At 57.3% G+C, this 27,187-nt stretch overlaps 1 protein-coding gene across 3 annotated transcripts in view; it reads left to right on the plus strand.

Moving 5' to 3' along the window:
* The window catches only part of vill (villin-like), a 398,207-nt gene that overhangs the window by 58,251 nt on the left and 312,769 nt on the right, over positions 1-27,187 (plus strand). The window contains exon 1 of one of the 3 annotated variants that reach the window (XM_072508059.1): positions 16,382-16,541. The exons of the other annotated variants lie outside the window; for them this stretch is intronic. The gene's annotated coding sequence lies outside the window, so the exon portion shown is untranslated. Of the gene's footprint in view, positions 1-16,381; positions 16,542-27,187 lie in introns of those variants that run through there. 3 annotated transcript variants of the gene reach the window in all.

Below are 27,187 nucleotides of genomic sequence, written 5' to 3' on the forward strand. Positions count from 1 at the left end.
CACTGTGCCACCGTGCCGTGAGACAGCAGTGCTAACCACTGTGTCACTGTGCCGTGAGGCAGCAGTGCTAACCACAGTGTCGTTGTGCCGTGATGCTGCAGTGCTAACCACTGTGCCACTGTGCTGCGAGACAGCAGTGCTAACCACTGTGTCACTGTGCCGTGAGGCAGCAGTGCTAACCACCGTGTCACTGTGCCGTGAGGCAGCAGTGCTAACCACTGTGCCACCGTGCCGTGAGGCAGCAGTGCTAACCACTGTGTCACTGTGTCGTGAGGCAGCAGTGCTAACCACTGTGACACTGTGCCGTGAGGCAGCAGTGCTAACCACTGTGCCACTGTGTTGCGAGGCAGCAGTGCTAACCACTGTGTCACTGTGCCGTGAGGCAGCAGTGCTAACCACTGTGACACTGTGCCGTGAGACAGCAGTGCTAACCACTGTGCCACCATGCCGTGAGGCGGCAGTGCGAACCACTGTGCCACTGTGCTGCGAGACAGCAGTGCTAACCACTGTGTCACTGTGCCGTGAGGCAGCAGTGCTAACCACTGTGCCACCGTGCCGTGAGACAGCAGTGCTAACCACTGTGTCACTGTGCCGCGAGGCAGCAGTGCTAACCATAGTGTCGTTGTGCCGTGATGCTGCAGTGCTAACCACTGTGCCACTGTGCTGCGAGACAGCAGTGCTAACCACTGTGTCACTGTGCCGTGAGGCAGCAGTGCTAACCACCGTGTCACTGTGCCGTGAGGCAGCAGTGCTAACCACTGTGCCACCGTGCCGTGAGGCAGCAGTGCTAACCACTGTGCCGCCGTGCCGTGAGACAGCAGTGCTAACCACTGTGCCGTCGTGCCGTGAGGCGGCAGTGCTAACCACTGTGCCGTCGTGCCGTGAGGCGGCAGTGCTAACCACTGTGCTGCCGTGCCGTGAGACAGCAGTGCTAACCACTGTGCCGCCGTGCCGTGAGGCAGCAGTGCTAACCACTGTGCCGCCGTGCCTTGAGGCGGCAGTGCTAACCACTGTGCCGCCGTGCCGTGAGGTGGCAGTGCTAACCACTGTGCCGCCGTGCCGTGAGGTGGCAGTGCTAACCACTGTGCCGCCGTGCCGTGAGGCGACAGTGCTAACCACTGTGCCGCCGTGCCGTGAGACAGCAGTGCTAACCACTGTGCCGCCGTGCCGTGAGGCAGCAGTGCTAACCACTGTGCCGCCGTGCCTTGAGGCGGCAGTGCTAACCACTGTGCCGCCGTGCCGTGAGGTGGCAGTGCTAACCACTGTGCCGCCGTGCCGTGAGGTGGCAGTGCTAACCACTGTGCCGCCGTGCCGTGAGGCGACAGTGCTAACCACTGTGCCGCCGTGCCGTGAGGCAGCAGTGGTAACCACTGTGCCGCCGTGCCGTGAGGTGGCAGTGCTAACCACTGTGCCGCCGTGCCGTGAGGCGACAGTGCTAACCACTGTGCTGCCGTGCCGTGAGGCAGCAGTGCTAACCACTGTGCCGCCGTGCCGTGAGGCGGCAGTGCTAACCACTGTGCTGCTGTGCCGTGAGGTGGCAGTGCTAACCACTGTGCCGCCGTGCCGTGAGGCAGCAGTGCTAACCACTGTGTCACCGTGCCGTGAGGCAGCAGTGCTAACCACTGTGTCACTGTGCCGTGAGGCAGCAATGCTAACCACTGTGTCACTGTGCCGTGAGGCGGCAGTGCTAACCACTGTGCCGCCGTGCCATGAGACAGCAGTGCTAACCACCGTGTCACTGTGTCGTGAGGCAGCAGTGCTAACCACTGTGCCGTCGTGCCGTGAGGCGGCAGTGCTAACCATTGTGCCGCCGTGCCGTGAGGCAGCAGTGCTAACCACTGTGCCACCGTGCCATGAGACGGCAGTGCTAACCACTGTGCCACTGTGCCGTGAGGCGGCAGTGCTAACCACTGTGCCACCGTGCCGTGAGGCAGCAGTGCTAACCTCTGTGCCGCCGTGCCGTGAGGCAGCAGTGCTAACCACTGTGCTGCCGTGCCGTGAGGCAGCAGTGCTAACCACTGTGCCGCCGTGCCGTGAGGCGGCAGTGCTAACCACTGTGCGGCCGTGCCGTGAGGCAGCAGTGCTAAGCACTGTGTCACTGTGCCGTGGGGCAGCAGTGCTAACCACTGTGCCGCCGTGCCATGAGGCAACAGTGCTAACCACTGTGCTGCCGTGCCGTGAGGCAGCAGTTCTAACCACTGTGCCGCCGTGCCGTGAGGCAGCAGTGCTAACCACTGTGTCACTGTGCCGTGAGGCAGCAGTGCTAACCACTGTGCCGCCATGCCGTGAGGCTGCAGTGCTAACCACTGTGTCACTGTGCCGTGAGGCAGCAGTGCTAACCACCGTGTCACTGTGTTGCGAGGCAGCAGTGCTAACCACTGTGTCACTGTGCCGTGAGGCAGCAGTGCTAACCACCGTGTCAATGTGTTGCGAGGCTGCAGTGCTAACCACTGTGCCGCCGTGCCGTGAGGCTGCAGTGCTAACCACTGTGTCACTGTGCCGTGAGGCAGCAGTGCTCACCACTGTGCCACCGTGCCATGAGGCAGCAGTGCTACCCACTGTGTCATTGTGTTGCGAGGCAGCAGTGCTAACCACTGTGTCACTGTGTCGTGAGGCAGCAGTGCTCACCACTGTGCCACCGTGCCATGAGGCAGCAGTGCTAACCACCGTGTCACTGTGTTGCGAGGCAGCAGTGCTAACCACTGTGTCACTGTGTCGTTTGGCAGCAGTGCTAACCACTGTGTCACTGTGTCGTGAGGCAGCAGTGCTAACCACCGTGTCACTGTGTTGCGAGGCAGCAGTGCTAACCACCGTGTCACTGTGTCGTGAGGCAGCAGTGCTAACCACTGTGACACTGTGCCGTGAGGCAGCAGTGCTAACCACTGTGCCACTGTGTTGCGAGGCAGCAGTGCTAACCACTGTGTCACTGTGCCGTGAGGCAGCAGTGCTAACCACTGTGACACTGTGCCGTGAGGCAGCAGTGCTAACCACTGTGCCACTGTGTTGCGAGGCAGCAGTGCTAACCACTGTGTCACTGTGCCGAGAGGCAGCAGTGCTAACCACTGTGTCACTGTGCCGTGAGGCAGCAGTGCTAACCACTGTGCCACCGTGCCGTGAGACAGCAGTGCTAACCACTGTGTCACTGTGCCGTGAGGCAGCAGTGCTAACCACAGTGTCGTTGTGCCGTGATGCTGCAGTGCTAACCACTGTGCCACTGTGCTGCGAGACAGCAGTGCTAACCACTGTGTCACTGTGCCGTGAGGCAGCAGTGCTAACCACCGTGTCACTGTGCCGTGAGGCAGCAGTGCTAACCACTGTGCCACCGTGCCGTGAGGCAGCAGTGCTAACCACTGTGTCACTGTGTCGTGAGGCAGCAGTGCTAACCACTGTGACACTGTGCCGTGAGGCAGCAGTGCTAACCACTGTGCCACTGTGTTGCGAGGCAGCAGTGCTAACCACTGTGTCACTGTGCCGTGAGGCAGCAGTGCTAACCACTGTGACACTGTGCCGTGAGACAGCAGTGCTAACCACTGTGCCACCATGCCGTGAGGCGGCAGTGCGAACCACTGTGCCACTGTGCTGCGAGACAGCAGTGCTAACCACTGTGTCACTGTGCCGTGAGGCAGCAGTGCTAACCACTGTGCCACCGTGCCGTGAGACAGCAGTGCTAACCACTGTGTCACTGTGCCGCGAGGCAGCAGTGCTAACCATAGTGTCGTTGTGCCGTGATGCTGCAGTGCTAACCACTGTGCCACTGTGCTGCGAGACAGCAGTGCTAACCACTGTGTCACTGTGCCGTGAGGCAGCAGTGCTAACCACCGTGTCACTGTGCCGTGAGGCAGCAGTGCTAACCACTGTGCCACCGTGCCGTGAGGCAGCAGTGCTAACCACTGTGCCGCCGTGCCGTGAGACAGCAGTGCTAACCACTGTGCCGTCGTGCCGTGAGGCGGCAGTGCTAACCACTGTGCCGTCGTGCCGTGAGGCGGCAGTGCTAACCACTGTGCTGCCGTGCCGTGAGACAGCAGTGCTAACCACTGTGCCGCCGTGCCGTGAGGCAGCAGTGCTAACCACTGTGCCGCCGTGCCTTGAGGCGGCAGTGCTAACCACTGTGCCGCCGTGCCGTGAGGTGGCAGTGCTAACCACTGTGCCGCCGTGCCGTGAGGTGGCAGTGCTAACCACTGTGCCGCCGTGCCGTGAGGCGACAGTGCTAACCACTGTGCCGCCGTGCCGTGAGACAGCAGTGCTAACCACTGTGCCGCCGTGCCGTGAGGCAGCAGTGCTAACCACTGTGCCGCCGTGCCTTGAGGCGGCAGTGCTAACCACTGTGCCGCCGTGCCGTGAGGTGGCAGTGCTAACCACTGTGCCGCCGTGCCGTGAGGTGGCAGTGCTAACCACTGTGCCGCCGTGCCGTGAGGCGACAGTGCTAACCACTGTGCCGCCGTGCCGTGAGGCAGCAGTGCTAACCACTGTGCCGCCGTGCCGTGAGGCGGCAGTGCTAACCACTGTGCCGCTGTGCCGTGAGGTGGCAGTGCTAACCACTGTGCCGCCGTGCCGTGAGGCAGCAGTGCTAACCACTGTGTCACTGTGCCGTGAGGCAGCAGTGCTAACCACTGTGTCACTGTGCCGTGAGGCAGCAATGCTAACCACTGTGTCACTGTGCCGTGAGGCGGCAGTGCTAACCACTGTGCCACTGTGCCGTGAGGCAGCAATGCTAACCACTGTGTCACTGTGCCGTGAGGCAGCAGTGCTAACCACTGTGTCACTGTGCCGTGAGGCAGCAATGCTAACCACTGTGTCACTGTGCCGTGAGGCGGCAGTGCTAACCACTGTGCCGCCGTGCCATGAGACAGCAGTGCTAACCACTGTGCCACCGTGCCGTGAGACGGCAGTGCTAACCACTGTGCCACCGTGCCGTGAGGCAGCAGTGCTAACCTCTGTGCCGCCATGCCGTGAGGCAGCAGTGCTAACCACTGTGCTGTCGTTCCGTGAGGCAGCAGTGCTAACCACTGTGCCGCCGTGCCGTGAGGCAGCAGTGCTAACCACTGTGCTGCCGTGCCGTGAGGCAGCAGTGCTAACCACTGTGTCACTGTGCCGTGGGGCAGCAGTGCTAACCACTGTGCCGCCGTGCCGTGAGGCAACAGTGCTAACCACTGTGCTGCCGTGCCGTGAGGCAGCAGTGCTAACCACTGTGCCGCCGTGCCGTTAGGCAGCAGTGCTAACCACTGTGTCACTGTGCCCTGAGACAGCAGTGCTAACCACTGTGCCGCCGTGCCGTGAGGCAGCAGTTCTAACCACTGTGCCGCCGTGCCGTGAGGCAGCAGTGCTAACCACTGTGTCACTGTGCCGTGAGGCAGCAGTGCTAACCACTGTGCCGCCGTGTCGTGAGGCAGCAGTTCTAACCACTGTGCCGCCGTGCCGTGAGGCAGCAGTGCTAACCACTGTGTCACTGTGCCGTGAGGCAGCAGTGCTAACCACTGTGTCACTGTGCCGTGAGGCGGCAGTGCTAACCACTGAGCCACTGTGCCGTGTGGCAGCAGTGCTAACCACTGTGCCGCCGTGCCGTGAGGCGGCAGTGCTAACCACTGTGCCACATGTCCGTGTGGCAGCAGTGCTAACCACTGTGCCGCTGTGCCGCGAGGCTGCAGTGCTAACCACTGTGCCGCCGTGCCATGATGCTGCAGTGCTAACCACTGTGTCACTGTGCCGTGAGGCAGCAGTGCTCACCACTGTGTCACTGTGCCGTGAGGCAGCAGTGCTCACCACTGTGCCACCGTGCCATGAGGCAGCAGTGCTACCCACTGTGTCATTGTGTTGCGAGGCAGCAGTGCTAACCACTGTGTCACTGTGTCGTGAGGCAGCAGTGCTCACCACTGTGCCACCGTGCCATGAGGCAGCAGTGCTAACCACCGTGTCACTGTGTTGCGAGGCAGCAGTGCTAACCACTGTGTCACTGTGTCGTGAGGCTGCAATGCTAACCACTGTGACACTGTGCCGTGAGGCAGCAGTGCTAACCACTGTGTCACTGCGCCGTGAGGCAGCAGTGCTAACCACTGTGCCACTGTGTTGCGAGGCAGCAGTGCTAACCACTGTGCCGCCGTGCCGTGAGGCAGCAGTTCTAACCACTGTGCCGCCGTGCCGTGAGGCTGCAGTGCTAACCACTGTGCCGCCGTGCCGTGAGGCGGCAGTGCTAACCACCGTGTCATTGTGCCATGAGACAGCAGTGCTAACCACTGTGCCACCATGCCGTGAGGCGGCAGTGCTAACCACAGTGTCATTGTGCCGTGATGCTGCAGTGCTAACCACTGTGCCACTGTGCTGCGAGACAGCAGTGCTAACCACTGTGTCACTGTGCCGTGAGGCAGCAGTGCTAACCACTGTGTCACTGTGCCGTGAGGCAGCAGTGCTAACCACTGTGCCACCGTGCCGTGAGGCAGCAGTGCTAACCACTGTGCCGCCGTGCCGTGAGACAGCAGTGCTAACCACTGTGCCGTCGTGCCGTGAGGCGGCAGTGCTAACCACTGTGCTGCCGTGCCGTGAGACAGCAGTGCTAACCACTGTGCCGCCGTGCCGTGAGGCAGCAGTGCTAACCACTGTGCTGCCGTGCCTTGAGGCGGCAGTGCTAACCACCGTGCCGCCGTGCCGTGAGGTGGCAGTGCTAACCACTGTGCCGCCGTGCCGTGAGGCGACAGTGCTAACCACTGTGCCGCTGTGCCGTGAGGTGGCAGTGCTAACCACTGTGCCGCCGTGCCGTGAGACAGCAGTGCTAACCACTGTGTCACTGTGCCGTGAGGCAGCAGTGCTAACCACTGTGTCACTGTGCCGTGAGGCAGCAGTGCTAACCACTGTGCCGCCGTGCCGTGAGGCAGCAGTGCTAACCACTGTGTCACTGTGTTGCGAGGCAGCAGTGCTAACCATTGTGCCGCCGTGTCGTGAGGCAGCAGTGCTAACCACTGTGCCGCCGTGTCGTGAGGCAGCAGTTCTAACCACTGTGCCGCCGTGCCGTGAGGCAGCAGTGCTAACCACTGTGTCACTGTGCCGTGAGGCAGCAGCGCTAACCACTGTGACACCGTGCCGTGAGGCAGCAGTGCTAACCACTGTGTCACTGTGCCGTGAGGCGGCAGTGCTAACCACTGTGCCACTGTGCCGTGTGGCAGCAGTGCTAACCACTGTGCCGCCGTGCCGCGAGGCTGCAGTGCTAACCATTTTGCCGCCGTGCCGTGAGGCTGCAGTGCTAACCACTGTGTCACTGTGTCGTGAGGCAGCAGTGCTCACCACTGTGCCACCGTGCCATGAGGCAGCAGTGCTAACCACTGTGCCACCGTGCCATGAGGCAGCAGTGCTGACCACTGTGCCACCGTGCCGTGAGGCGGCAGTGCTAACCACTGTGACACTGTGCCGTGAGGCAGCAGTGCTAACCACTGTGCCACCGTGCCGTGAGGCGGCAGTGCTAACCACTGTGCCACTGTGTTGCGAGGCAGCAGTGCTAACCACTGTGTCACTGTGCCGTGAGGCAGCAGTGCTAACCACTGTGTCACTGTGCCGTGAGGCAGCAGTTCTAACCACTGTGCCGCCGTGCCGTGAGGCTGCAGTGCTAACCACTGTGCCGCCGTGCCGTGAGGCGGCAGTGCTAACCACCGTGTCATTGTGCCATGAGACAGCAGTGCTAACCACTGTGCCACCATGCCGTGAGGCGGCAGTGCTAACCACTGTGCCACTGTGCTGCGAGACAGCAGTGCTAACCACTGTGTCACTGTGCCGTGAGGCAGCAGTGCTAACCACTGTGTCACTGTGCCGTGAGGCAGCAGTGCTAACCACTGTGCCACCGTGCCGCGAGGCAGCAGTGCTAACCACTGTGCCGCCGTGCCGTGAGGCAGCAGTGCTAACCACCGTGTCACTGTGCCGTGAGGCAGCAGTGCTAACCACTGTGCCGCCGTGCCATGAGACAGCAGTGCTAACCACTGTGCCGTTGTGCCGTGAGGTGGCAGTGCTAACCACTGTGCTGCCGTGCCGTGAGACAGCAGCGCTAACCACTGTGCCGCCGTGCCGTGAGGCAGCAGTGCTAACCACTGTGCTGCCGTGCCGTGAGGCAGCAGTGCTAACCACTGTGCCGCCGTGCCGTGAGGTGGCAGTGCTAACCACTGTGCCGCCGTGCCGTGAGGCAGCAGTGCTAACCACTGTGTCACTGTGCCGTGAGGTGGCAGTGCTAACCACTGTGCCGCCGTGCCGTGAGGCGACAGTGCTAACCACTGTGCCGCCGTGCCGTGAGGCAGCAGTGCTAACCACTGTGCCGCCGTGCCGTGAGGCGGCAGTGATAACCACTGTGCCGCTGTGCCGTGAGGTGGCAGTGCTAACCACTGTGCCGCCGTGCCGTGAGGCAGCAGTGCTAACCACTGTGTCACCGTGCCGTGAGGCAGCAGTGCTAACCACTGTGTCACTGTGCTGTGAGGCAGCAATGCTAACCACTGTGTCACTGTGCCGTGAGGCGGCAGTGCTAACCACTGTGCCGCCGTGCCGTGAGGCAGCAGTGCTACCCACTGTGTCACTGTGCCGTGAGACGGCAGTGCTAACCACTGTGCCACCGTGCCGTGAGGCAGCAGTGCTAACCACTGTGCCGCCGTGCCGTGAGGCAGCAGTGCTACCCACTGTGCCACCGTGCCGTGAGACGGCAGTGCTAACCACTGTGCCACCGTGCCGTGAGGCAGCAGTGCTAACCTCTGTGCCGCCGTGCCGTGAGGCAGCAGTGCTAACCACTGTGCCGCCGTGCCGTGAGGCAGCAGTGCTAACCACTGTGCTGCCGTGCCGTGAGGCAGCAGTGCTCACCACTGTGTCACTGTGCCGTGGGGCAGCAGTGCTAACCACTGTGCCGCCGTGCCGTGAGGCAACAGTGCTAACCACTGTGCTGCCGTGCCGTGAGGCAGCAGTGCTAACCACTGTGCCGCCGTGCCGTGAGGCAGCAGTGCTAACCACTGTGTCACTGTGCCCTGAGACAGCAGTGCTAACCACTGTGCCGCCGTGCCGCAAGGCAGCAGTGTTAACCACTGTGTCACTGTGCCGTGAGACAGCAGTGCTAACCACTGTGCCGCCGTGTCGTGAGGCAGCAGTTCTAACCACTGTGCCGCCGTGCCGTGAGGCAGCAGTGCTAACCACTGTGTCACTGTGCCGTGAGGCAGCAGTGCTAACCACTGTGTCACTGTGCCGTGAGGCGGCAGTGCTAACCACTGTGCCACTGTGCCGTGTGGCAGCAGTGCTAACCACTGTGCCGCCGTGCCGCGAGGCAGCAGTGCTAACCACTGTGTCACTGTGCCGTGAGGCAGCAGTGCTAACCACTGTGTCACTGTGCCGTGAGGCGGCAGTGCTAACCACTGTGTCACCGTGCCATGAGGCAGCAGTGCTAACCACTGTGTCACTGTGCCGTGAGGCGGCAGTGCTAACCACTGTGTCACTGTGCCGTGAGGCAGCAGTGCTAACCACTGTGTCACTGTGCCGTGAGGCAGCAGTGCTAACCACTGTGTCACTGTGCCGTGAGGCAGCAGTGCTAACCACTGTGTCACTGTGCCGTGAGGCGGCAGTGCTAACCACTGTGCCGCCATGCCGTGAGGCAGCAGTGCTAACCACTGTGCCGCCGTGCCGCGAGGCAGCAGTGCTCACCACTGTGCCGCCGTGCCGCGAGGCAGCAGTGCTCACCACTGTGCCGCCGTGCCATGAGGCAGCAGTGCTAACCACTGTGCTGCCGTGCCGTGAGCCAGCAGTGCTCACCACTGTGTCACTGTGCCGTGGGGCAGCAGTGCTAACCACTGTGCCGCCGTGCCGTGAGGCGGCAGTGCTAACCACTGTGCCACCGTGCCGTGAGGCAGCAGTGCTAACCACTGTGCCGCCGTGCCGTGAGGCAGCAGTGCTAACCACTGTGCCGCCGTGCCGTGAGGCAGCACTGCTCACCACTGTGCCGCCGTGCCGTGAGGCAGCAGTGCTAACCACTGTGTCACTGCGCCGTGAGGCAGCCGTGCTAACCACTGTGTCACTGTGCCGTGGGGCAGCAGTGCTAACCACTGTGCCGCTGTGCCGTGAGGCAGCAGTGCTAACCAATGTGCCGCCGTGCCGTGAGGCAGCAGTGCTAACCACTGTGTCACTGCGCCGTGAGGCAGCCGTGCTAACCACTGTGTCACTGTGCCGTGGGGCAGCAGTGCTAACCACTGTGCCGCTGTGCCGTGAGGCAGCAGTGCTAACCAATGTGCCGCCGTGCCGTGAGGCAGCAGTGCTAACCACTGTGTCACTGTGCCGTGAGGCGGCAGTGCTAACCACTGTTCCGCCGTGCCGTGAGACAGCAGTGCTAACCACTGTGTCACTGTGCCGTGAGACAGCAGTGCTAACCACTGTGTCACTGTGCCGTGAGGCCGCAGTGCTAACCACTGTGCCACTGTGCCGTGAGACAGCAGTGCTAACCACTGTGGCACTGTGCCGCGAGGAGGCAGTGCTAACCACTGTGCCGCCGTGCCGTGAGGGGCAGTGCTAACCACTGTGTCACTGTGCCGTGAGACAGCAGTGCTAACCACTGTGTCACTGTGCCGTGAGGCCGCAGTGCTAACCACTGTGCCACTGTGCCGTGAGACAGCAGTGCTAACCACTGTGGCACTGTGCCGCGAGGAGGCAGTGCTAACCACTGTGCCACTGTGCCGTGAGACAGCAGTGCTAACCACTGTGCCGCCGTGCCGTGAGGCGGCAGTGCTAACCACTGTGCCACTGTGCTGCGAGACAGCAGTGCTAACAACTGTGCCACCGTGCCGTGAGGCGGCAGTGCTAACCACTGTGCCGCCGTGCCGTGAGGCAGCAGTGCTCACCACTGTGTCACTGTGCTGTGAGGCAGCAGTGCTAACCACTGTGCCGCCGTGCCGTGAGGCAGCAGTGCTAACCACTGTGCCGCCGTGCCGTGAGGCAGCAGTGCTAACCACTGTGCCGCCGTGGCGCGAGGCAGCAGTGCTAACCACTGTGCCGCCGTGGCGCGAGGCAGCAGTGCTAACCACTGTGCCGCCGTGCCGTGAGGCAGCAGTGCTAACCACTGTGCCGCCGTGGCGCGAGGCAGCAGTGCTAACCACTGTGCCACCATGCCGTGAGGCAGCAGTGCTAACCACTGTGCCGCCGTGCCGTGAGGCAGCAGTGCTAACCACTGTGCCGCCGTGCCGTGAGGCAGCAGTGCTAACCACTGTGTCACTGTGCCGCGAGGCGGCAGTGCTAACCACTGTGCCGCCGTGCCGTGAGGCAGCAGTGCTAACCACTGTGCCGCCGTGCCGTGAGACAGCAGTGCTAACCACTCGCTCTCACCACGCAAAGCCAAACATCAGTTTGGTGGAAGAATTTGAGGAGAGGATTCCGGAGAGGGGCATAGGTCGGGAATTCCCAGCTTTGGCACGGCCGGCCGTTCAAAATTCCATTTGTTTCATCAGGACCGGAATATACGACCGGCGAGAAGGCCGGAAAACTCCAGCCGTTGTATCACCGAATGACCACGGGGCAGAAGGAAGCCATTCGGCCCATCGAGTCTGCACCGGCTCTCCAAACGAGCATCATGACTTCGTGCCCATTCCCATCTTTTCCCTGTATCCCCACACATTATTTCCAACCAAATAATGTCCTCTTGAACGCCTCGATTGAAGCTTCCAGGCCGTGCATTCCAGACCCCAACCACTCGCTGGGTGAAAAAGGTTTTTCCTGCTTTTCCAAATCACTTTAAACGTGTTCCTTCTCGTTCTTGATCCTTTTACAAGGAACAGTTTCTCCGTGTCTACTCTGCCCAGCCCCCTCATGATTTTGAACATTTCTGTCAAATCTCCTCTTAACCTTTTCCTCTCCAAGGAGAACAGTCCTAACCTCTCCGATCGATCCTCACACCTGAGGTTTCTTGCCCCGTGTTCACATCCTTCCTGTAGTGTGGCTCCCAGAACTGTACACAGTATCCCAGCTGAGGTCTTAGACTTAGAATCCCTCCCGTGCAGGAGGAAGCCACCAGGTTTGCACCAACCCTCTGAAAGAGCACCCACTCGCCCACCGTGACCCCACCTAACTTGTCTAACTTATGTTTTGTATAAGTTCAGCGTACAACCTTACAGCAATGAAGGAGGCCATTCCGTCCATCTACAAAAGATCTATCCAATTAGCCCCACTCATTAAACCGAGGCCTTATCTGCCCTGGAACTCAGATGGCAACGCCCAATTTTGAAGCAGGAGAAATCTCCTCAGTCTCCTGTCCAACATTTATCCCTCAATTAACATCATTGCACCAGGTTACCTGGCCATTATTAGATTGTAGTCTGTGAGCTTCCTGCGTGAGAATTGACAACCATTTTCACTATAATAGTGAGGAAATTCATTAGCTTTAAAGCATCTTGAGACATCCTGAAAGGCGCTATATAAATGCGAGTTCTTTCTTTCTTCGATTTGCATTCAGTTCTGGGGGCGGGGGTGTGGGCAGTGGGAGGAAAGTGCGAACATTGTTGCTCGGCGGAAAAAACGTCCACAACCCGGCGTTACTGCCCCGGGAGGTGCAGGATTGAGCCAAGGCCTGCGGCTTTGTGGAGGCCCGGGGCAGGGTTTGGTTTGAAAGTGATGCCCCATGTGGTCAAATAGCCAGCCCCCTACCCCTTTCCCACCCATTCCACTGCCCTGGATTGCACAGACGGAGTGGCCAATCTGCTCCAGCTCGGGAAGATTCCCAGAGGAATCCTCCAAGTCACAGCAACAACAATAACCTACACATGACTAGGAGTCTCGGGTGGGACATAAAGGACTCAAAGCACTTGACAGATGACGGGAAATGGTAGGTGAGCACTCGGAGTGGGTGACCAGAAGCTTGGCCAAAGAAGTGGGTATTAAAGATGTGGGGGGGCGAGTGCTATTGCGGCAGAGGGCAAGGGGAGGGAAATCCCACAAATAGGGGTGGGGTTCGATAGGCAGCTGAAGGTACGGCCACCGATATCTGGATGAAGGGACATTGTTGAAGGTGTGTAGGAGGGCATGGAATTGCCCGTAAAACCAGAGTCGGAGGAACCGAGGGTCTGTGAGGGTGGGTGGGCGGGTGTTGTGGGGGGGGGGGGGGGGGGGGTTGCAGAGGTGGGGGTGGGGGCTGGGCTTGCGGTGGACACAGTTAGTTTTTTGATCAACGAGAGTGTCGCGGGTTATGGGGAACAGAGAAAAATGAAGATAAGCCCGTGATGAGCGGCGGCACAGTGGTTAGCACTGCTGCCTCACGGCACGGCGGCACAGTGGTTAGCACTGCTGCCTCGCGGCACGGCGGCACAGTGGTTAGCACTGCTGCCTCACGGCACGGCGGCATAGTGGTGAGCACTGCTGCCTCACGGCACGGCGGCATAGTGGTGAGCACTGCTGCCTCACGGCACGGCGGCATAGTGGTGAGCACTGCTGCCTCACGGCACGACGGCATAGTGGTGAGCACTGCTGCCTCACAGCACAGTGACACAGTGGTTAGCACTGCCGCCTCGCGGCACGGTGGCACAGTGGTTAGCACTGCCACCTCACGGCACGGTGGCACAGTGGTTAGCACTGCCGCCTCACGGCACAGTGGCACAGTGGTTAGCACTGCTGCCTCACGGCACGGCGGCACAGTGGTTAGCACTGCCGCCTCACGGCACGGTGGCACAGTGGTTAGCACTGCCGCCTCACGGCACGGCGGCACAGTGGTTAGCACTGCTGCCTCACGGCACAGCGACACAGTGGTTAGCACTGCTGCCTCACGGTACAGTGACACAGTGGTTAGCACTGCCGCCTCACGGCACAGTGGCACAGTGGGTAGCACTGCCGCCTCACGGCACGGCGGCACAGTGGTTAGCACTGCTGCCTCATGGCACGGTGGCACAGTGGTTAGCACTGCTGCCTCACGGCACGGCGGCACAGTGGTTAGCACTGCTGCCTCACGGCACGGTGGCACAGTGGTTAGCACTTCCGCCTCACGGCACAGTGACACAGTGGTTAGCACTGCTGCCTCACGGCACGGTGGCACAGTGGTGAGCACCGCTGCCTCACGGCACAGTGACACAGTGGTTAGCACTGCTGCCTCACGGCATGGCGGCACAGTGGTTAGCACTGCTGCCTCACGGCACGGCGGCATAGTGGTTAGCACTGCTGTCTCACGGCACATTGACACAGTGGTTAGCACTGCCGCCTCACGGCACGGCGACACAGTGGTTAGCACTGCTGCCTCACGGCACGGCGGCACAGTGGTTAGCACTGCCGCCTCACGGTACAGTGACACAGTGGTTAGCACTGCTGCCTCACGGTACAGTGACACAGTGGTTAGCACTGCTGCCTCGCGGCACGGCGGCACAGTGGTTAGCACTGCCGCCTCACGGCACAGTGGCACAGTGGGTAGCACTGCCGCCTCACGGCACGGCGGCACAGTGGTTAGCACTGCTGCCTCATGGCACGGCGGCACAGTGGGTAGCACTGCTGCCTCACGGCACGGCGGCACAGTGGTTAGCACTGCTGCCTCACGGCATGGCGGCACAGTGGTTAGCACTGCTGCCTCACGGCACAGTGACACAGTGGTTAGCACTGCTGCCTCACGGCACAGTGACACAGTGGTTAGCACTGCCGCCTCACGGCACGGTGGCACAGTGGTGAGCACTGCCGCCTCACGGCACGGTGGCACAGTGGTGAGCACTGCTGCCTCACGGCACAGTGACACAGTGGTTAGCACTGCTGCCTCACGGCATGGCGGCACAGTGGTTAGCACTGCTGCCTCACGGCACGGCGGCATAGTGGTTAGCACTGCTGTCTCACGGCACATTGACACAGTGGTTAGCACTGCTGCCTCACGGCACAGTGACACAGTGGTTAGCACTACTGCCTCACGGCACGGCGGGACAGTGGTTAGCACTGCCGCCTCACGGCACGGCGGCACAGTGGTTAGCACTGCTGTCTCACGGCACGGCGGGACAGTGGTTAGCAATGCTGTCTCACGGCACGGCGGCACAGTGGTTAGCACTGCTGTCTCACGGCACGGCGGGACAGTGGTTAGCAATGCTGTCTCATGGCACGGCGGCACAGTGGTTAGCACTGCCGCCTCACGGCACGGCGGCACAGTGGTTAGCACTGCTGTCTCACTGCACAGTGACACAGTGGTTAGCACTGCTGCCTCACGGCACGGCGGCACAGTGGTTAGCACTGCCGCCTCACGGCACAGTGACACAGTGGTTAGCACTGCTGTCTCAGGGCACAGCGGCACAGTGGTTAGCACTGCCGCCTCACGGCACGGCGGCACAGTGGTTAGCACTGCTGCCTCACGGCATGGTGGCACAGTGGTTAGCACTGCTGCCTCACGGCACGGCGGCACAGTGGTTAGCACTGCTGCCTCACGGCACAGTGACACAGTGGTTAGCACTGCTGCCTCACGGCACGGCGGCACAGTGGTTAGCACTGCTGCCTCATGGCACAGTGACACAGTGGTGAGCACTGCCGCCTCACGGCACGGCGACACAGTGGTTAGCACTGCTGCCTCACGGCATGGTGGCACAGTGGGTAGCACTGCTGCCTCACGGCATGGTGGCACAGTGGTTAGCACTGCAGCCTCGCGTCACCAGGGTCCCGGGTTTGATTCCAGCCTCGGGTCACTGTCTGTGCGGAGTCTGCACATCCTCCCCGCGTCTGCGTGGGTTTCCTCCGGGTGCTCCGGTTTCATAGATTATCATAGAATTTACAGTGCAGAAGGAGGCCATTCGGCCCATCGAGTCTGCACCGGCTCTTGGAAAGAGCACCCTACCCAAGGTCAACACCTCCACCCTATCCCCATAACCCAGCAACCCCACCCAACACTAAGGGCAATTTTGGACACTAAGGACAATTGATCATGGCCAATCCACCTAACCTGCACATCTTTGGACTGCGGGAGGAAACCGGAGCACCCGGAGGAAACCCACGCACACACGGGGAGGATGTGCAGACTCCGCACAGATAGTGACCCAAGCCGGGAATCGAACCTGGGACCCTGGAGCTGTGAAGCAATTGTGCTATCCACATTGCTACCGTGCTGCCCGCAATCCTCCCACAATCCAAAGGGTTAGGTGGAACGGCTGTGATCAATACAGGTGTTATGAGGATAGGGCGGGGGGAGTGGGGTTCGGTGGGGTGCTCTTTCCGAGACCCGATAGTCCGAATGGCCTCCTTCTGCACTGTCGGGATTCCACGATGCTGATTTTATAGAACGGCGGTGCTGGGCTGAATGGCCTACTTAGCCACTGCTGGCCCGTGTGTGTGTGTGAGTCTTGTGTGTTTTAAAAAGATTTAAAAAGAAATTGGGCTCCCGGGGAGAGGAAACTGGCAGAGGAAAGATATTTGAATGACTGAGTCATCGGAACGTTTGTTGGTTTTGCTGCTGCCGCCCTCCCTCTCTCTCTCTCTCTCTCTCCCACCCTCTCCGCCCTCCCCCTGTTTGACTGAAAGCAGGTTCGGCAGGTGTGGCCACGGGCGAGTGAGGAGAGGCTGAGGGCAGTTACTGCCAGCTCCCCGTGCTAGTGAGGTGTGCGAGACAGCAACAGGTAACCTCGAAACTATGTCACTCTGTTTGTGTGTGTTCTGCTTTTTTGATTACTGCTCGTCCACCTATAGAAACTCCTGGAAAGGGATAATCTCAATATCTTGGGCCTGCACGCTGTCGCTATCTGGGGAGGGTGCTGCCCTTCAGAGTCCTGTTGGAGTGTCGGACAGCACAGCGAGGGAGCTGAGGGTGGGGATGCGGGTTGTGTTGACGAGGGTCCTGTTACGAGGTTGTGGGGGGGGGGGGTAGAGAGAGAGATTCGGATTGAAAGGATTGAGAGGTTTGATTTTGTTGGAGCTGGGACTCGAAGGGGTGGGACACATAACCAGCCTCAAACCTGGATTTAATTTGTTGCAGGGAGGTTAGTTTGGAGATGTGCGGGTGGGAGGGGTTGGTGGGGAAGCAAGTGTGAGGGGGGGTGGTGGTGGTGGGGGAGGGGGGGCAGTGCCCCAAACAAGAGATGCTGGAGGGTGAAGCCAGCGGGCACTCTCGGGTAGGAACGGCCGTGGAAATCAGAACTTGTCTCTCTCCGAACGCTGTGGGTGCCTGGGGGGTGGGTAAGGAAGCGCTCTGTGATTGATATGTATGAGTTGGGTGAAAGCGTAACGGAGGACCGCTGATGTGCTGGTCAGATTTGTATAGGGGGCCCGAGGGGCTGAATGGCCTCGACCTGATCCCAGTGCTCCCAGAGCGTGTGAGGAGGGGGAGGGAGGGGCGGTGGTGGGGGGGGGGGGGTGGTTATACTGGATGTTCTCATTCGTTTTGGCGCATGAATCTGGGCTCTGATTTTCCTCGGTGAGGTGGAGGAGCAGGGAGATCAGGGCCGGACGTGTCCCTGATTGTTCCTGAGGTGGGCCTTTCCCCTTGGGCTCTGCCTCGGGTGCGTCCGGCCCCCACAGGCCCTGCACCGGAGCCCGGGGCGGGTGGCAACGGAAGGACTTGCATTTATACAGCGCCTTTCGCAACGCCCGAAGCACTTCCGCGGCCTGACGAGGCGCGTTTGAAGTGTCGCCGCCGTGGTAACGTAGGAAAACGCGGGCAGCCAATCCCCGCACAGCAGGATCCCACAACCGTCGAGGCGGCAGCGACCAGGCCACCTGCTTTGGTCTGCGGTGTTTGGGTTGAGGGGTAACGATTGGCCGGGGCACCGGGGGAGAACTCTGCCCTGCTGGTCTGCGAAATAGTGCCACGGAATGTTTCACATCCACCTGGGGGTACAGAGCGGGCACCGGTTTGACATTTCACCTGAAAGACGGCACCTCCGACAGTGTGGCACTCGCTCAGTACCACACTGGCGATGCCGTCCTGGATTTTGTGCTGCTCCGTCAAGTAGAGGGCGGGGAGGCGGGTAAGGGCAGCTATGGGGGGGGGGGGGTGCGGGCGGGGGGGGGGGGGGGGAGTGGGTGGTGGCACAGGATGGGGGGGGGGGGGTTGGGTGGGTGGGTGATTTGCGGTGAGGGTGGGTTGCTGGGGCAAAGGGGAGAATGAGTCCAAGTGGCAGAAGATGGCGTGAGGGTGACTCTGCCACCTGGACACCCCTCCTGCTGGACGGGCAATCTGCCGTCAAGTCGGAGCCTCTCGCCCGTCCGCTAGGCCGCCCCCAAATCCAGCCCCGATTTGCTTGGCAGTATTGGGAGAAAATCCAGCATTTTCCAGCGTGGTTTGCCTGTGGGTGAGGGCAGTGCATTGTGGGAAGGCCTGGTTAGTGTCACCCTCTGTGGAGGTACCCAATATTGTCCAGATGCTCCTGGAGTAGGCCATTCAGCCCATCAAATCTGCGCTGCATTCTAAAAGATCATGGATGATCGGATTGTGGCCTTAACTCCACTGACCCACCTGCCCATCACCCTCGACTCCCTTGTCGATCAAAAACCTGCCTAACTCAGCCTTGAATGTTTCCAATGACCCAGCCTCCACTGCTCCCTGTGGATAGAGAATTCCAAAGACTTGCCACCTTCTGAGAGAGGGAATTTCTCCTCGTCCCCGTCCACCTCGCCCTAACCGCATGGAACTCCACGCTCAGCAAGCACCCACAGGCGAGAACGAAGCGATAATCTGCTGAAGATTTTATTGGAAAAAGTACATTTTAAAAACCACTCTGCGAGTCGCTATGACGGCGAAAGAGTGGCGGAAGCAAATTCAAACATTTTACCGGGCGTGGACTTAAGAAGGGAAGTTGCCGGGCTGCAGGCAGAAAGAAGCAGAAACAGCGAGCAGAATTGGACTTTTCCATCAATGAGCTGGCAGGGGAACGCTGGGTCGAAAGGCCTCCGACACTGGTCCCTCATGTGTGGTCCAGGTGCTGTGTTTCATGCTGGGAAAGTTGACAAGGCCCCAGCACACCAGCCATTCAGTTTGGATGCTGCGGAATCAGATCTGGTCAAGGCTGTTATGATGTGTGTGGAGAACATTACTCAGGATTACTGTTTCGAGGCCTTGAAGGGGATCAGTGTTATTGTAACTCAGGGTAGCACTGTCACCTCAGTGTTGTAATTCAGTGGTAGCGCTGTCACCTCAGTGTTGTAACTCACTGGTAGCGCTGTCACCTCAGTGTTGTAACTCAGTGGTAGCGCTGTCACCTCAGTGTTGTTGTAACTCAGTGGTAGCGCTGTCACCTCAGTGTTGTAATTCAGTGGTAGCGCTGTCACCTCAGTGTTGTAACTCACTGGTAGCGCTGTCACCTCAGTGTTGTTGTAACTCAGTGGTAGCGCTGTCACCTCAGTGTTGTTGTAACTCAGTGGTAGCGCTGTCACCTCAGTGTTGTAATTCAGTGGTAGCGCTGTCACCTCAGTGTTGTAACTCACTGGTAGCGCTGTCACCTCAGTGTTGTAACTCAGTGGTAGCGCTGTCACCTCAGTGTTGTTGTAACTCAGTGGTAGCGCTGTCACCTCAGTGTTGTAATTCAGTGGTAGCGCTGTCACCTCAGTGTTGTAACTCACTGGTAGCGCTGTCACCTCAGTGTTGTAACTCAGTGGTAGCGCTGTCACCTCAGTGTTGTTGTAACTCAGTGGTAGCGCTGTCACCTCAGTGTTGTAATTCAGTGGTAGCGCTGTCACCTCAGTGTTGTAACTCACTGGTAGCGCTGTCACCTCAGTGTTGTAACTCAGTGGTAGCGCTGTCCCCTCTGTGCTGTAACTCAGTGGTAGCGCTGTCACCTCAGTGTTGTTGTAATTCAGTGGTAGCGCTGTCACCTCAGTGTTGTAACTCACTGGTAGCGCTGTCACCTCAGTGTTGTAACTCAGTGGTAGCGCTGTCCCCTCTGTGCTGTAACTCAGTGGTAGCGCTGTCACCTCAGTGTTGTTGTAACTCAGTGGTAGCGCTGTCACCTCAGTGTTGCTGTAACTCAGTGGTAGCGCTGTCACCTCAGTGTTGTTGTAACTCAGTGGCAGCGCTGTCACCTCAGTGTTGCTGTAACTCAGTGGTAGCGCTGTCACCTCAGTGTTGTTGTAACTCAGTGGTAGCGCTGTCACCTCAGTGTTGTTGTAACTCAGTGGTAGCACTGTCACCTCAGTGTTGTAACTCAGTGGTAGCACTGTCACCTCAGTGTTGTTGTAACTCAGTGGTAGCGCTGTCACCTCAGTGTTGTAACTCAGTGGTAGCGCTGTCACCTCAGTGCTGTAACTCAGTGGTAGCGCTGTCACCTCAGTGTTGTTGTAACTCAGTGGTAGCGCTGTCACCTCAGTGTTGTTGTAACTCAGTGGTAGCGCTGTCACCTCAGTGTTGTAACTCAGTGGTAGCACTGTCACCTCAGTGTTGTTGAAACTCAGTGGTAGCGCTGTCACCTCAGTGTTGTAACTCAGTGGTAGCACTGTCACCTCAGTGTTGTTGTAACTCAGTGGTAGCGCTGTCACCTCAGTGTTGTAACTCAGTGGTAGCACTGACACCTCAGTGTTGCTGTAACTCAGTGGTAGCGCTGTCACCTCAGTGTTGTTGTAACTCAGTGGTAGCGCTGTCACCTCAGTGTTGTAACTCAGTGGTAGCACTGTCACCTCAGTGTTGTTGTAACTCAGTGGTAGCGCTGTCACCTCAGTGTTGTAACTCAGTGGTAGCACTGTCACCTCAGTTTTGTTGTAACTCAGTGGTAGCGCTGTCACCTCAGTGTTGTTGTAACTCAGTGGTAGCGCTGTCACCTCAGTGTTGTAACTCAGTGGTAGCACTGACACCTCAGTGTTGTAACTCAGTGGTAGCGCTGTCACCTCAGTGTTGTTGTAACTCAGTGGTACCACTGTCACCTCAGTGTTGTAACTCAGTGGTAGCGCTGTCACCTCAGTGTTGTAACTCAGTGGTAGCGCTGTCCCCTCTGTGCTGTAACTCAGTGGTAGCGCTGTCACCTCAGTGTTGTTGTAATTCAGTGGTAGCGCTGTCACCTCAGTGTTGTAACTCAGTGGTAGCACTGTCACCTCAGTGTTGTTGTAACTCAGTGGTAGCACTGAGACCTCAGTGTTGTTGTAACTCAGTGGTACCACTGTCACCTCAGTGTTGTAACTCAGTGGTAGCGCTGTCACCTCAGTGTTGTAACTCAGTGGTAGCGCTGTCCCCTCTGTGCTGTAACTCAGTGGTAGCGCTGTCACCTCAGTGTTGTTGTAATTCAGTGGTAGCGCTGTCACCTCAGTGTTGTAACTCAGTGGTAGCACTGTCACCTCAGTGTTGTTGTAACTCAGTGGTAGCGCTGACACCTCAGTGTTGTTGTAACTCAGTGGTAGCACTGTCAGCTCAGTGTTGTAACTCAGTGGTAGCGCTGTCACCTCAGTGGTGTAACTCAGTGGTAGCGCTGTCACCTCAGTGTTGTAACTCAGTGGTAGCACTGACACCTCAGTGTTGTAACTCAGTGGTAGCACTGTCACCTCAGTGTTGTTGTAACTCAGTGGTAGCACTGTCACCTCAGTGTTGTAACTCAGTGGTAGCGCTGTCACCTCAGTGTTGTTGTAACTCAGTGGTAGCGCTGTCACCTCAGTGTTGTTGTAACTCAGTGGTAGCACTGTCACCTCAGTGTTGTAACTCAGTGGTAGCGCTGTCACCTCAGTGTTGTTGTAACTCAGTGGTAGCGCTGTCACCTCAGTGTTGTTGTAACTCAGTGGTAGCGCTGTCACCTCAGTGTTGTAACTCAGTGGTAGCGCTGTCACCTCAGTGTTGTAACTCAGTGGTAGCACTGTCACCTCAGTGTTGTAACTCAGTGGGGGCGCTGTCACCTCAGTGTGGTAACTCAGTGGGAGCGCTGTCACCTCAGTGTTGTTGTAACTCAGTGGGAGCGCTGACACCTCAGTGTTGTTGTAACTCAGTGGTAGCACTGTCACCTCAGTGTTGTAACTCAGCTGTAGCACTGACACCTCAGTGTTGTAACTCAGTGGTAGCGCTGTCACCTCAGTGTTGTTGTAACTCAGTGGTAGCGCTGTCACCTCAGTGTTGTTGTAACTCAGTGGTAGCACTGTCACCTCAGTGTTGTAACTCAGTTGTAGCACTGACACCTCAGTGTTGTAACTCAGTGGTAGCGCTGTCACCTCAGTGTTGTTGTAACTCAGTGGTAGCGCTGTCACCTCAGTGTTGTAACTCAGTGGTACCACTGTCACCTCAGTGTTGTTGTAACTCAGTGGTAGCGCTGTCACCTCAGTGTTGTAACTCAGTGGGAGCGCTGTCACCTCAGTGTTGTAACTCAGTGGTAGCACTGTCACCTCAGTGTTGTTGTAACTCAGTTGTAGCACTGACACCTCAGTGTTGTAACTCAGTGGTAGCGCTGTCACCTCAGTGTTGTTGTAACTCAGTGGTAGCGCTGTCACCTCAGTGTTGTAACTCAGTGGTAGCACTGTCACCTCAGTGTTGTTGTAACTCAGTGGTAGCGCTGTCACCTCAGTGTTGTAACTCAGTGGTACCACTGTCACCTCAGTGTTGTTGTAACTCAGTGGTAGCACTGTCACCTCAGTGTTGTAACTCAGTTGTAGCACTGACACCTCAGTGTTGTAACTCAGTTGTAGCACTGACACCTCAGTGTTGTAACTCAGTGGTAGCGCTGTCACCTCAGTGTTGTTGTAACTCAGTGGTAGCGCTGTCACCTCAGTGGTGTAACTCAGTGGTACCACTGTCACCTCAGTGTTGTTGTAACTCAGTGGTAGCACTGTCACCTCAGTGTTGATGTAACTCAGTGGTAGCACTGTCACCTCAGTGTTGTAACTCAGTTGTAGCACTGACACCTCAGTGTTGTAACTCAGTGGTAGCGCTGTCACCTCAGTGTTGTTGTAACTCAGTGGTAGCGCTGTCACCTCAGTGTTGTAACTCAGTGGTAGCGCTGTCACCTCAGTGTTGTTGTAACTCAGTGGTAGCACTGTCACCTCAGTGTTGTAACTCAGTTGTAGCACTGACACCTCAGTGGTGTAACTCAGTGGTAGCGCTGTCACCTCAGTGTTGTTGTAACTCAGTGGTAGCGCTGTCACCTCAGTGTTGTAACTCAGTGGTACCACTGTCACCTCAGTGTTGTTGTAACTCAGTGGTAGCACTGTCACCTCAGTGTTGATGTAACTCAGTGGTAGCGCTGACACCTCAGTGTTGTAACTCAGTGGTAGCGCTGTCACCTCAGTGTTGTAACTCAGTGGTAGCGCTGACACCTCAGTGTTGTAACTCAGTGGTAGCGCTGACACCTCAGTGTTGTAACTCAGTGGTAGCGCTGTCACCTCAGTGTTGTTGTAACTCAGTTGTAGCGCTGTCACCTCAGTGTTGTAACTCAGTGGTAGCGCTGTCACCTCAGTGTTGTAACTCAGTGGTAGCGCTGACACCTCAGTGTTGTAACTCAGTGGTAGCGCTGACACCTCAGTGTTGTAACTCAGTGGTAGCGCTGTCACCTCAGTGTTGTAACTCAGTGGTAGCGCTGTCACCTCAGTGTTGTTGTAACTCAGTGGTAGCGCTGTCACCTCAGTGTTGTAACTCAGTGGTAGCACTGTCACTTCAGTGTTGTTGTAACTCAGTGGTAGCGCTGTTACCTCAGTGTTGTAACTCAGTGGTAGCACTGTCACCTCAGTGTTGTTGTAACTCAGTGGTAGCGCTGTCACCTCAGTGTTGTTGTAACTCAGTGGTAGCACTGTCACCTCAGTGTTGTTGTAACTCAGTGGCAGCACTGACACCTCAGCGTTGTAACTCAGTGGTAGCGCTGTCACCTCAGTGTTGTTGTAACTCAGTGGTAGCACTGTCACCTCAGTGTTGTAACTCAGTGGTAGCACTGTCACCTCAGTGTTGTTGTAACTCAGTGGTAGCGCTGACACCTCAGTGTTGTAACTCAGTGGTAGCACTGTCACCTCAGTGTTGTTGTAACTCAGTGGTAGCACTGTCACCTCAGTGTTGTAACTCAGTGGTAGCACTGTCACCTCAGTGTTGTTGTAACTCAGTGGTAGCGCTGACACCTCAGTGTTGTAACTCAGTGGTAGCGCTGTCACCTCAGTGTTGTAACTCAGTGGTAGCGCTGTCACCTCAGTGTTGTTGTAACTCAGTGGTAGCGCTGTCACCTCAGTGTTGTTGTAACTCAGTGGTAGCACTGTCACCTCAGTGTTGTTGTAACTCAGTGGTAGCGCTGTCACCTCAGTGTTGTAACTCAGTGGGAGCGCTGTCACCTCAGTGTTGTTGTAACTCAGTGGTAGCGCTGTCCCCTCAGTGTTGTAACTCAGTGGGAGCGCTGTCACCTCAGTGTTGTAACTCAGTGGTACCACTGTCACCTCAGTGTTGTAACTCAGTGGTAGCGCTGTCACCTCAGTGTTGTAACTCAGTGGGAGCGCTGTCACCTCAGTGTTGTAACTCAGTGGTACCACTGTCACCTCAGTGTTGTAACTCAGTGGTAGCGCTGTCACCTCAGTGTTGTAACTCAGTGGGAGCGCTGTCACCTCAGTGTTGTTGTAACTCAGTGGTAGCGCTGTCACCTCAGTGTTGTAACTCAGTGGGAGCACTGTCACCTCAGTGTTGTAACTCAGTGGGAGCACTGTCACCTCAGTGTTGTTGTAACTCAGTGGTAGCACTGTCACCTCAGTGTTGTAACTCAGTGGTAGCGCTGTCACCTCAGTGTTGTAACTCAGTGGGAGCGCTGTCACCTAAGTGTTGTTGTAACTCAGTGGTAGCGCTGTCCCTTCAGTGTTGTTGTAACTCAGTGGTAGCACTGTCACCTCAGTGTTGTTGTAACTCAGTGGTAGCGCTGTCACCTCAGTGTTGTTGTAACTCAGTGGTAGCGCTGTTACCTCAGTGTTGTTGTAACTCAGTGTTAGCGCTGTCACCTCAGTGTTGTTGTAACTCAGTGGTAGCGCTGTCCCCTCAGTGTTGTTGTAACTCAGTGGTAGCACTGTCACCTCAGTGTTGTTGTAACTCAGTGGTAGCGCTGACACCTCAGTGTTGTTGTAACTCAGTGGTAGCACTGTCACCTCAGTGTTGTTGTAACTCAGTGGTAGCGCTGTCCCCTCAGTGTTGTTGTAACTCAGTGGTAGCACTGTCACCTCAGTGTTGTTGTAACACAGTGGTAGCGCTGACACCTCAGTGTTGTTGTAACTCTGTGGTGGCGCTGTCACCTCAGTGTTGTTGTAACTCAGTGGTAGCACTGTCACCTCAGTGTTGTAACTCAGTGGTAGCTCTGTCACCTCAGTGTTGTAACTCAGTGGGAGCGCTGTCACCTCAGTGTTGTAACTCAGTGGTAGCGCTGTCACCTCAGTGTTGTTGTAACTCAGATGTAGCGCTGTCACCTCAGTGTTGTTGTAACTCAGTGGTAGCGCTGTCCCCTCAGTGTTGTTGTAACTCAGTGGTAGCACTGTCACCTCAGTGTTGTTGTAACTCAGTGGTAGCGCTGTCACCTCATTGTTGTAACTCAGTGGTAGCGCTGTCACCTCAGTGTTGTAACTCAGTGGTAGCGCTGTCACCTCAGTGTTGTTGTAACTCAGTGGGAGCGCTGTCACCTCAGTGTTGTAACTCAGTGGTAGCGCTGTCACCTCAGTGTTGTTGTAACTCAGTGGTGGCGCTGTCACCTCAGTGTTGTAACTCAGTGGGGGCGCTGTCACCTCAGTGTTGTTGTAACTCAGTAGGAGCGCTGACACCTCAGTGTTGTTGTAACTCAGTGGTAGCACTGTCACCTCAGTGTTGTAACTCAGCTGTAGCACTGACACCTCAGTGTTGTTGTAACTCAGTTGTAGCACTGACACCTCAGTGTTGTAACTCAGTGGTAGCGCTGTCACCTCAGTGTTGTTGTAACTCAGTGGTAGCGCTGTCACCTCAGTGTTGTAACTCAGTGGTACCACTGTCACCTCAGTGTTGTTGTAACTCAGTGGTAGCACTGTCACCTCAGTGTTGTAACTCAGTTGTAGCACTGACACCTCAGTGTTGGAACTCAGTTGTAGCACTGACACCTCAGTGTTGTAACTCAGTGGTAGCGCTGTCACCTCAGTGTTGTTGTAACTCAGTGGTAGCACTGACACCTCAGTGTTGGAACTCAGTTGTAGCACTGACACCTCAGTGTTGTAACTCAGTGGTAGCGCTGTCACCTCAGTGTTGTTGTAACTCAGTGGTAGCGCTGTCACCTCAGTGTTGTAACTCAGTGGTACCACTGTCACCTCAGTGTTGTTGTAACTCAGTGGTAGCACTGTCACCTCAGTGTTGATGTAACTCAGTGGTAGCACTGTCACCTCAGTGTTGTAACTCAGTTGTAGCACTGACACCTCAGTGTTGTAACTCAGTGGTAGCGCTGTCACCTCAGTGTTGTTGTAACTCAGTGGTAGCGCTGTCACCTCAGTGTTGTAACTCAGTGGTACCACTGTCACCTCAGTGTTGTTGTAACTCAGTGGTAGCGCTGTCACCTCAGTGTTGTTGTAACTCAGTGGTAGCACTGTCACCTCAGTGTTGTTGTAACTCAGTGGTAGCGCTGTCACCTCAGTGTTGTTGTAACTCAGTGGTAGCACTGTCACCTCAGTGTTGTAACTTAGTTGTAGCACTGACACCTCAGTGGTGTAACTCAGTGGTAGCGCTGTCACCTCAGTGTTGTTGTAACTCAGTTGTAGCGCTGTCACCTCAGTGTTGTAACTCAGTGGTAGCGCTGTCACCTCAGTGTTGTAACTCAGTGGTAGCGCTGACACCTCAGTGTTGTAACTCAGTGGTAGCGCTGACACCTCAGTGTTGTAACTCAGTGGTAGCGCTGTCACCTCAGTGTTGTAACTCAGTGGTAGCGCTGTCACCTCAGTGTTGTTGTAACTCAGTGGTAGCGCTGTCACCTCAGTGTTGTAACTCAGTGGTAGCACTGTCACTTCAGTGTTGTTGTAACTCAGTGGTAGCACTGTCACCTCAGTGTTGTTGTAACTCAGTGGTAGCGCTGTCACCTCAGTGTTGTTGTAACTCAGTGGTAGCACTGTCACCTCAGTGTTGTTGTAACTCAGTGGCAGCACTGACACCTCAGCGTTGTAACTCAGTGGTAGCGCTGTCACCTCAGTGTTGTTGTAACTCAGTGGTAGCACTGTCACCTCAGTGTTGTAACTCAGTGGTAGCACTGTCACCTCAGTGTTGTTGTAACTCAGTGGTAGCGCTGACACCTCAGTGTTGTAACTCAGTGGTAGCACTGTCACCTCAGTGTTGTTGTAACTCAGTGGTAGCACTGTCACCTCAGTGTTGTTGTAACTCAGTGGTAGCGCTGACACCTCAGTGTTG

The sequence above is a fragment of the Scyliorhinus torazame genome, chromosome 6 (assembly GCF_047496885.1).
Source record: "Scyliorhinus torazame isolate Kashiwa2021f chromosome 6, sScyTor2.1, whole genome shotgun sequence".
In the NCBI taxonomy this organism is placed as follows: domain Eukaryota; kingdom Metazoa; phylum Chordata; class Chondrichthyes; order Carcharhiniformes; family Scyliorhinidae; genus Scyliorhinus; species Scyliorhinus torazame.